Here is a 10340-nt window from a genome sequence, read left to right as displayed (position 1 = left end):
TGTGGCCCGATTTTCCACACTCATAGCAAGTGAAGCCTTCTTTGGAAATCTTGCTTTTCTTGGTTGAGTTCTTGGCTTCTTTCTTTAGATGCTTGATCCCTCCTTTCTTCTTGATATACCTCTTGAATTTTTCAAATAGGAGAGTCAAGTCTTCATCGGAATCAAAATCTGAACTAGAATCCTCACTTTCTAGATCTTCTTGAAATCTTGTAGCTTTGAGTGTGATTCTATTCTTGTATGAATCTTCATTCAAAGTCAAACGCCCTAACTCCATTTCATGTTCTTGGAGTTTCCCAAACAGAGTAGCTAATGGCATGTTTTCTAAGTTCTTTGACTCCATTATTGTTGTTACCTTTGGTTGTCATTTCCTATCAAGACAATGCAAAATTTTATTAGACAAATCAGCATTAGTAAAAGTTTATTCAAAGGCGACCAAATGATTTACAACATGAGTAAAACGTTTTTGCATATTACATATAGATTCATTAGGAAGCATGCGAAATAACTCATACTCATGCGTTAGCTCATTTAGTCTAGCGCGCTTAACTTCACTCGTGCCTTCGTGGATAACTTGTAAAGTATGCCACATTTCTTTTGCATAAAGGCACTACAAGACTCTAAAGAATTCGTCATAAGATAAGGCCGAAGTAATAATGTTCTTGGCCTTAAGGTCATGTTGGACCTTTCTTTTCTCAATATCCGTCCATACGCTTTTAGGCTTTTCTTTAAATTCGCCATCCACCATATGAAGTGGAATGTATGGACCATTGACAATGGAATCCCAAATGTCCGTGTCTATTACCTCGATATAGATTCTCATGCGAACCTTCCAATAGGCATAACCTTCGCCACTGAATACGGGAGGGCGGTTAATGAATGCGCCATCACCGCCAAATGGGTTATTAGAGCCCATATGTAGTCCATAATGCAGTTGAGCTAGCACGACGTACTAGCTATGATACCATTTGTTAGGTATCAGTGGCAGAATAAACCTAGAAGGGGGGTTGAATAGGTGTGGCAGAGCTCAAGTTCCATTTTTTGGGTTTTTACACACTTGCTGAAAAATGTCCAGTTAATCGATTAAGCACTATTTATAATCGATTAACCAGTAACAAAACCAGAATGATCAGAACAGCAACTTGCACAATTATTAACCAACACACAAACATATATACAACATATACTTTTATGCGAGATTAACAAGAACATAGAAAGGAACAAGCATGCAAAATATTAGTTCCAAAATCGCATTAAAACATCTTAAAATATAAAAGAGAAAGGGATAGAAAAGATTGCTCAGGGATTTTATCCTGGTTCATTTTGCTGTCCACTGCAAAACTACATCCAGTCCTCCCCTCTGATTTGGGAGATTTTCTTTCTTCAAGAGAATTGAGTTTAATGATGTTGTCCTTCTTCACTATAGAACACAATGTACGTTAGATACACGTTTCCACGAAACGTCTTAAAGAGAGCAACCTGGTCGTGACTCAGCTAGTAAGTATTATTTCGTGCCATTTAGAATTGTTGCAAGCAACGGTAAAACAATTTTAAGACATTTCTACTGCAATGACATTCGTAGATAATATTACTGGACCGAACAGCTATGACCTGATCAAACCAGTTCGGTTTGATGGGACAAATTTCAAACGTTAGCAATATCATATGATTTTTTTCTCACTATGAGAAAAGTTGCACACGTTTTGAAAATCAATGTCCTAATGCTGTTGGAGAAAGCTGGAAAAAAGGATAAACTAGCTATTAATATAGCTCTTTGGAATGAAAATGATTACTTTTATGAATTTCATTCTGAATGAGTTGTCAGGGGATCTCTATAATTACTACAACTCATATATGTCTGCCAAATTAATTTCGTATGCACTTGAGAAATAAAGAAATATGATATTGAGCAAGTTAAGATAAAAAAATAATATGATGTTACCACTACCTCAAGTATCAAATGACTGATAATAAATCAGTAGAGTCTCAGTCCTATGAGATACATAGAATTTCTCATGAAATCATTTTGATGATATGCCCTTAGAGAGTTAAACTCACAGAGCCTATGAATGTGTATTCGTTGGGTATACGTAAACAACAAAGCGTAGAGGTTATACAACCTTAACGCAAAAGTGATTATTGAGTTTAATGATGTTGACTTCAATGAATAGAAATTCCTTTTTAAATCGAGGAATAGTTGGGGCACATCAACTAGTCACATACATGTGATTAAAGATAATGATATAAAATGAAAGGTTTGAAATAGAACCTAGAACTAGTAAGAGATCAATAATTGTTAGAGAGTATTGACTTGATTATATGGTCTATATATTGGAGGATAATCCATCAATTCTCCAAGATATTTTGACTTCTTTGGATGTGATTTGTGGCGAGAAGGCATAAATGATGAGATAGACTATTTAGAGTCTTAAAAGAAAAATATTATGGTAGCTCAAGCCACTAGGGAATTTGAGATGATAGCATTAGCAATAGCTAATGAAAAAACAAGTTAGCTGAGAAGTTTGCTTGCAGGGATTCTCCTATGGGAAAATTGCTACCAGATGTGTTGATCCATTATGATAGTATCACGACTATTGCAAAAAGTGAGAACCGCTTTTATAACAGTAAGAAACGACAAATTCGTCGTAAGCATAGCACCATTAGAGAGTTACTCTCTATATGTTCTGTTGGAGTGGATCATGTACGCAATGAGAATAACTTAGCAGATCATTTGACAAAAGGGCTAGCTAGAGAGAAAGTCTATGATACTTCGAAGAGTATGTGACTATTGTCCTTAGAACGAGGATCACTCATGATGGTAACCCGACCTAACTGACTGGAGATCCCGAGAAATGGGTTTAATGGGTAATAACAAGTTGTGAAGTGATATGAGAATGAACATGCTATAAAATTATGAGAAGCATGATTCCTGCAGCATTTGTAAGAATGAATTAAACTCTTAATGAGATGTATACTCCAATTGGAGTGGAGTACATAGGCTACAAGAGTACTCTTGTTAGACTCACCTATGTAAATGTGGAAGTGGGGGCCGCTTCCTATGAAATTTTGGGGCATAAATTTCTAGAGCGTTCACTATACTGGGAATGACGTGCATGACCTTTAACGCACGAGCTTTACAGAATACACCTTTGAAAAGGTTGTGTGTGGTTTGATGTCGGAGATAGAGTTGAAGGCTACGAGTCACTCTAGTAAAATATGGATCTTATTCATTATGCAAAGGTTCAAGTTGCATGACATATTTGTTTATGCACAATCTTATTGAGACGACAAATATTCTCGGAAATCGTTTTTTAATTTCAAGTGGGGGTTTGTTGGAACATGGTTTATTGAAATCCATTAGTGAGAACTTTTTGGTGTGAAATCGAAAAAACTCTCAAGTCCCACATAGAAAAGTTTTGAAGAAAAATACAAGTCTCAAGTTGCCCCTCATTATAACTTTTTGATCTCATATTATAAATAGAGGCATTCTCCCCTCATTATAACTTGCCCCAAATTGAATGCGTTTTCATTCAACTTTTTCTTTCTCTCTCATATTTTTCGCTGATGCATTTCCGACAAATTCTCCCCCTTTCTTTCCGTGGCACTAAGAATTGGAGAGTGGCTCCAAGTCTTAGAGCATAACTGAAGGTGCTGATGATAGCAAGTTGTGTGGCTTTTAGTGCCAAAGTTTTGAATGCAATGATTTATTATAAGTTCACAAAATGATTTGTTTTCTTCGTCATTAGTTTAGTTTAAAAATATAAAATATGCTTGTTAATACGAAAACGAAAGCACCACGAAGAAACGAAGGTGACATCCATTATATATTAATAAATGTTTTATCGAAATGGAGTAATTTTTTAAAAAAGTAACATATAAAATTTATTATTTACGATAATTATATATTTAATGTTATAATAAGAGTAAAAACTATTAATAAATATAAAATAGGGAATACAAAATTACATCCTTAAGTTACTAACTCTCTTTATAATAGTAAGCTATGAAGCACAGATACAGATATGTGTATCAGATACGATACGTATCTGATACATCTACACGTATTTTTTCTAAAATGTAGGATACGATACGTTCAGGGATACGCGTATAAATTAATAAAAAATACATAAAATATGATAAAATTATAAGTGTAAATCCTCTTCTTCTCTCCTACCCTCTTTCTTCTCTTATCTGTTAAGAAATAAAGGTAAGTCATTTATTTATCTTCTCTATTAATACTCACACATCATCTTCTTTTTATAAATATACTAAGCGAAAAGAAACTAAGAAATAAGAAAGGTAAGCCTTTTTCTAGATCAGAAAGTACTAGTTATTCGAGGGTCAATGTGGTGTGATGGTAAGTTGGTATGATGTGACCTTTAAAAAGTGAGTGTTTATTGAAAACAAATCTATCTTATCATAAAAACGAATCTATATATCCTATATTTTATTGAAAACGAATCTACATATCCTATATTTTATTGAAAACGAATCTAATACGTGTCTTGATTTTTATTTTTATTTTTATTTATTTTTGGATACTCTATGGACACGTATCATTCGCGAATCTGAGCGTATCCGTGTCGGATACGTGTCGGACACCGACACGTGAGGATATTTGGCGAATCCGTGCTTCATAGATAGTAAGTATATAAATATATTGATACACAAAACCTTTATTTTTTATTTACAAAATTTTTGAAACAAAAATAATAAGAAGTAACATACTATAAATAAACAAAACTAAGATAAACCATTCACCAAAGGCGGTTCAATCATGTTAATAACTGGATATATTCTCATACAAAATTTATCAACCAAAATTACATGTTGAAATACTAAAATCCCGACCCAAAGATAGAGATGGACATAGATCAGTTTTCTTGAATAATGTCTCATTCTTTATCTCGAATTAATTAGAATGTTAATTCTTGTTTTTCAAAATTTTCTATTATTCACGTAACAATATATGATTAATCCTATATAAATATGATGCTACTGGAGATATGTGATCCTATCGAGATATCATGAAAAGAATCAATTAAAAAAAACTGATCTCTAATTTATGGCGGATGTGGTGTTTTACATCCACATCAGGCGTGAAGATAATATTTGATTCGATCTTCTGACACTCCAGATATATTCTAATTGACAAAAGTCCTCCAACAAACTATGACTAAATAAATGCAATTATTATCCGGAAGAAAAAACATGCTTACATGCTCAAAGGCAAGCAGCAAGAGAAATTTAAGTGGCTCTTAAAAAAAGGAGAATATGAAATAAATAAAAAGAGTGGTTGCTAATTGTTATGAAGAGGTGACATAGAAAATTAGAAGAGGAAGAAGAAACGTGTGACAACATTGAAATAGGACAACTAAGGGTTGTTAGTGACAACTATATATGGATGGAGATCACATGTTCTAAACATTATCTCAAATCAATTAAAGTGCTTTATTTTATTATTTTTTGTTTTTAAATTTTTTATTTTATCCACGTGTTAATATATAATTGACTTGAAACAGAAAATGGAATGAGACATTATTGGGGACAAGTAATACTCATCCCAACTATATCCAGAAGCTGGCATCGGGTACGATTGTGTGTACTACACAGATTTGGTTCTGATGAATTTCACTCACAATGTTCAAACAAAAATGAACTAATAGGGACATTTGACTATGTAATGGAAAAAAACAACTGAGGTATAGGATGGTGGAAATAATTTAAGAGAATATTTATGAGTCTTGAATGCACTCTTGGGTATATCCAAAGGATACAAGGGTTTTATGATGGGCACATTATTAAGTGTCAAAGTGATCATATATTATATATTCTTTTTACAATATTTTAACTATTTAATCAATCCGAATGGACGAATTTATATTAATAAATGATTAAAACTTGTTTAAATGACAAATATCACATTTGAAATGTTTTGTATGCTTAATCTAGAGAAATGATCAAAAACGGGTAAGTTTCTGGATAAAACTCGGCCAAGCTCAGCACAAGGATCACGTTGAGCATATCAGACTGTGAAAAAGATCTATACTCCTGACCATGCCATGGTTTTGATGAAGACACCAACATCACTAAAAAGAAAAAAATGAAGAATACTTATGAAGATAATGAAGATTCAAGCTTCAAGATATTCAAGACTTTTAGTCTAAGTCTAAATAGGTATTTCTATCATATACTCTTGAATATATAATAGTAGTATTGCTCAAAATATTTTAAAAGAAAATTGAAACACTTCAAGTTTAAATAAAACAATTTTCAAATTATTGTGTAACAAGTTATTGAAATCTGAGTAACAGGTTGCATGAGTGAGAAATCAGTTATCCAACAAAAACTGAACTGAGTAATCCATTACTGAACTTTGGGTAACAGATTACTCAAGTTTCAACGTTCTTGAGTAACTGATTACTCTAATATGAGTAACCGATTACTCTAAGTGAATTTTAAATTCCCTGTTGGACAGAACATTTGGGTAACCAATTCCTCAATTATGTAACCGTTACTGAGAGCTGTTGCATCAGATTTTCAAATTCAAAGTGAATTGGTTTCAACCCAAAAGACATGGTTTCATTCCAATCAATTCCTACCCTTTCAAAGAGACATTTTGGTTGGTTGGAAAGCCTATATAAAAACATTAAAACTCATAATCAAAACACACAACTTTCATACAACTCTCACACAATTCCGAAAAATCCTCTCACTATTTTTCTGCACTTTTGCACTCAGTTCTTAAACTTTCAAAAGAAAATTTTTCTAAGTTATTTGAAGTAATTGTTTCAAAGTTTTACAAACCTATTGAGCAATACTACTTAGTATACAAGAGAGTTATTGGATTGCAAGTGATATTACATTTCATACTTGTAAAGGCAATCCAAGACACTGTTGTAATTCTTCATTCATTGTAAATACTTTCTTTCACGGGGTGTGATAAGAAATGGGATAGAGTTACTTGGAAATGTGTTTTCCAATGTGATAAGTATTAGTAAGTGTGTAAGGTACATAGAAGTCTCAGGGTGAGATATTGTAATTACAACTCATAATATTTAGTGGAAAATCTCTTGTGTTGCAAGAGTACTAGATGTAGCCTTCGGTGGACAAGAAGGTGAACTAGTATAAAATTCTGGTGTACTCTCTTATCCATTTATCTCTTCAATTATTTACTTGTTATTTTCTGCAAATTATTTCCGCTGCTCTTAACTCTTGATATTGCAGAAAAAGTGACCATAATTTTAAGTCAACTAATTCAACTCTCCATCTTAGTCGCAATTCAGTCCTACAATTGGCACCATAACTATTTTTTGAGTAATTTGTTCTCAAGTTTGATCCTATATTGAAGATGGCCTCAAGATCATTCATAGGAGAAGGTTCTAACATCAACCACCCTCCAAGCTTTGTTGGAGAGTGCTATGATTTCTGGAAAATCAGAATGCGAATCTTCATAGAATCTCAAGACTTGGATGTATGGAATGCAATTGAACAAGGACCATATGAACCCTTCACAGTTATCAACAGGGTAAGGGAAGTGAAGCCAAAATCTTCATGGAATGATGAAGACAAAAAGAAAGTGCAATACGACCTTAAAGCCAAAAACATTCTTGTGTCGACTCTAGAAGAAAAATAATTCCTTAGAGTGTCAAGTTGCAAAATATCGAAAGAAATTTGGGACACTTTAGAAAGGATACATGGAGCCAAAGAATTACAAAGGTCTACAACGAATAGTGAAGCATCAACATCAAAGCAAAGACCTACATGCTCTATATGTAGAAAACCAGGTCATCTTAAATGTGCTTGCCTAGCCCTACAAAAGCATCCTACTTTCAAAAGAAAGCAGGACAAGAAGCATAGAAGAACAAATGTTATATCAGAAGATAAATATGAGGGTTCAAAGGCAGAACTCAGAATTAAGGAGCAATCACATATTTCCTTGATGGCTTCACACAATTCAAATGATGATTATGAGGTTAGTAACTCTTAAATAAATGATACTTTTTCATATGATGAGTTATAAAATGCTTTCAATGATTTACATCAAGAATATGTTAAGCTTTCTAAACTTTTCCTAAAATAGAAAAATGAATTTTTTATTTTTGAAAGTCATAACAAAGTTCTAAAGAAAGATATTGAAAACCACACTTCTTCCTCATGTAAAAAATGTGTTGATCTTAAAACTAAAGTTTCAACATTAAGTCTTGAACTTAATAAACTCAATAAGAGCAGTCACAATTTAGACAAGATCATAAAAGTCCAAAGACATTCAAAAGACCGTAGAGGTCTTGGCTATGCAAATAGTCGTGTGGCTAAATATGAGAATGTCTTAGGAAAAACAATCGTGGAAAGCACTATAAAGTTTTGTAAAGAAAGTGTCTATACTAATCCTATTTTTGAAATAAAATCTTAGACACATAAGCATCTATCCACTTGTTCTTACTGTAATAAAATTGGCCACACACCTAACACTTGTCATATTAGAAAATATGGTGTGCCATCTAGCCAATACAAATAGATAGAAAAAGGTGATAACCCCGCAGGACCCAAATCACATTGGGTACCTAATAAAACTTAAACTGTTTTGCAGGAAAATTTGAGAGCCCTTGCAACTTATGGTACTTGGATAGCGGCTTCTCAAAACACATGACGGGAGATAGAAACAAGTTCTTTGTCCTCACTCCAATGGACAAGGCTATGTCACTTATGGTGATAACAACAAAGAAATTTTTTTTGGAGTTGGTAGAATTGCCAAGCCACCCTCAACAACCATAGAAGGTGTATTATATGTTGAAGGGCTCAAACACAATCTTCTAAGCATAAGTCAATTATGCGACAAAGGCTTCCATGTGGCATTCTACCTAGATAAGTGCATCATTGAAAGTAAGAATTCTCAAAACTCTAAACTCATTAGTAAAAGGATAAATAATATATATATGATTGACATAGACTCTTCCTTACCAATAACATGTTTAGTTGTAAATGATAATCATGTTGCATGGCTTTGGCATAGAAGAATTGCTCATATTCATATCGATCATTTGAATATACTTATTAAGAAAGAGTTAGTTGTTGGTTTACCTAAAATGGAGTTTGTTAAAGACAAACTATGTATTGCTTGTCAAATGGGTAAACAAACAAAAACTTCTTTTAAACCTAAGCATATGGTTTCTTCCGATAGACCATTGCAGTTACTACGCATGGACTTATTTGGTCCCTCAAGGACAAAAAGTTATGATGGTAACTATTATGTTCTTGTTATAGTAGACGATTTTTCGAGATACACTTGGACTCTATTCTTAGTTCATAAGAATGAGGCATTCAAAGCCTTTAGCGTTTATGCTAAAAGAGTTCAGAATAAAAATTCACTAAAAATCACTGCTATAAGAAGTGATCATGGGGGAGAATTTTAAAACTCTTCATTTGAAGAATTTTGTGATGATCTTGGTATCAATCACAATTTTTATGCTCCTAGAACACCACAACAAAATGGTTTTATAGAGAGAAAGAATCGATCTTTAGAAGAACTGGCTCGTACAATGTTGAATGAAACTAACCTTCCAAAATATTTTCGGGCTGATGTAGTAAGTACTAGATGTTATGTTTCAAACCGAGTTCTTATAAGACCAATTCTTAAGAAAACCCCTTATGAACTCTTTAAAGGTAGAAAACCAAACATTTCTCATTTGCAAGTATTTGATTGTAAATGATTTGTTTTAAATAATAGTAACAATAACTTAGGCAAATTTGATGCAAAACTTGATGAAGGTATCTTCCTAGGCTACTATCTTACGAGTAAAGCTTATAGAATTTTTAATAAAAGAACTCTAGCCATGGAAGAATTAGTTCATGTATCTTTTGATGAAATCAATCCTAAGATAAATGATGGGTTAACGAGGAATTGCCAAGTTCATCCTCAAATGAAATTTCTATTATTGAACCTACAACTGATACTGAGCATTTGAAAATGAATGATAACCTACCCTATCAAGAGGAGCATATTCATTCAGATTTACCAAAAGAATGGAGAACTCATCGATATCATCCTATTGACAACATTATTACTGAATTAAATACGAGTATCACTACCCGACGAATGCTTGATAAAGCGTGTCTAAACATGGACTTTGTCTCTCAAATAGAGCCCTCAAAGATTGATGAAGCAATCAAGGATGGACATTGGATTCTTGCTATGCAACAAGAATTAAACAAGTTTGAGAGAAATGAAGTTTGGGAACTTGTTCCTAGACCGAAAAATAGGCATGTTATTCGAAATCGGTGGGTATTTCGTAATAAATCTGATGAAAATGATATTATTGTTAGAAATATCGCTAAACTAGTAG

The sequence above is a fragment of the Lupinus angustifolius genome, chromosome LG03 (genome assembly GCF_001865875.1).
Source record: "Lupinus angustifolius cultivar Tanjil chromosome LG03, LupAngTanjil_v1.0, whole genome shotgun sequence".
In the NCBI taxonomy this organism is placed as follows: Eukaryota; Viridiplantae; Streptophyta; class Magnoliopsida; order Fabales; family Fabaceae; genus Lupinus; species Lupinus angustifolius.
This window is presented reverse-complemented; position numbering follows the sequence as displayed.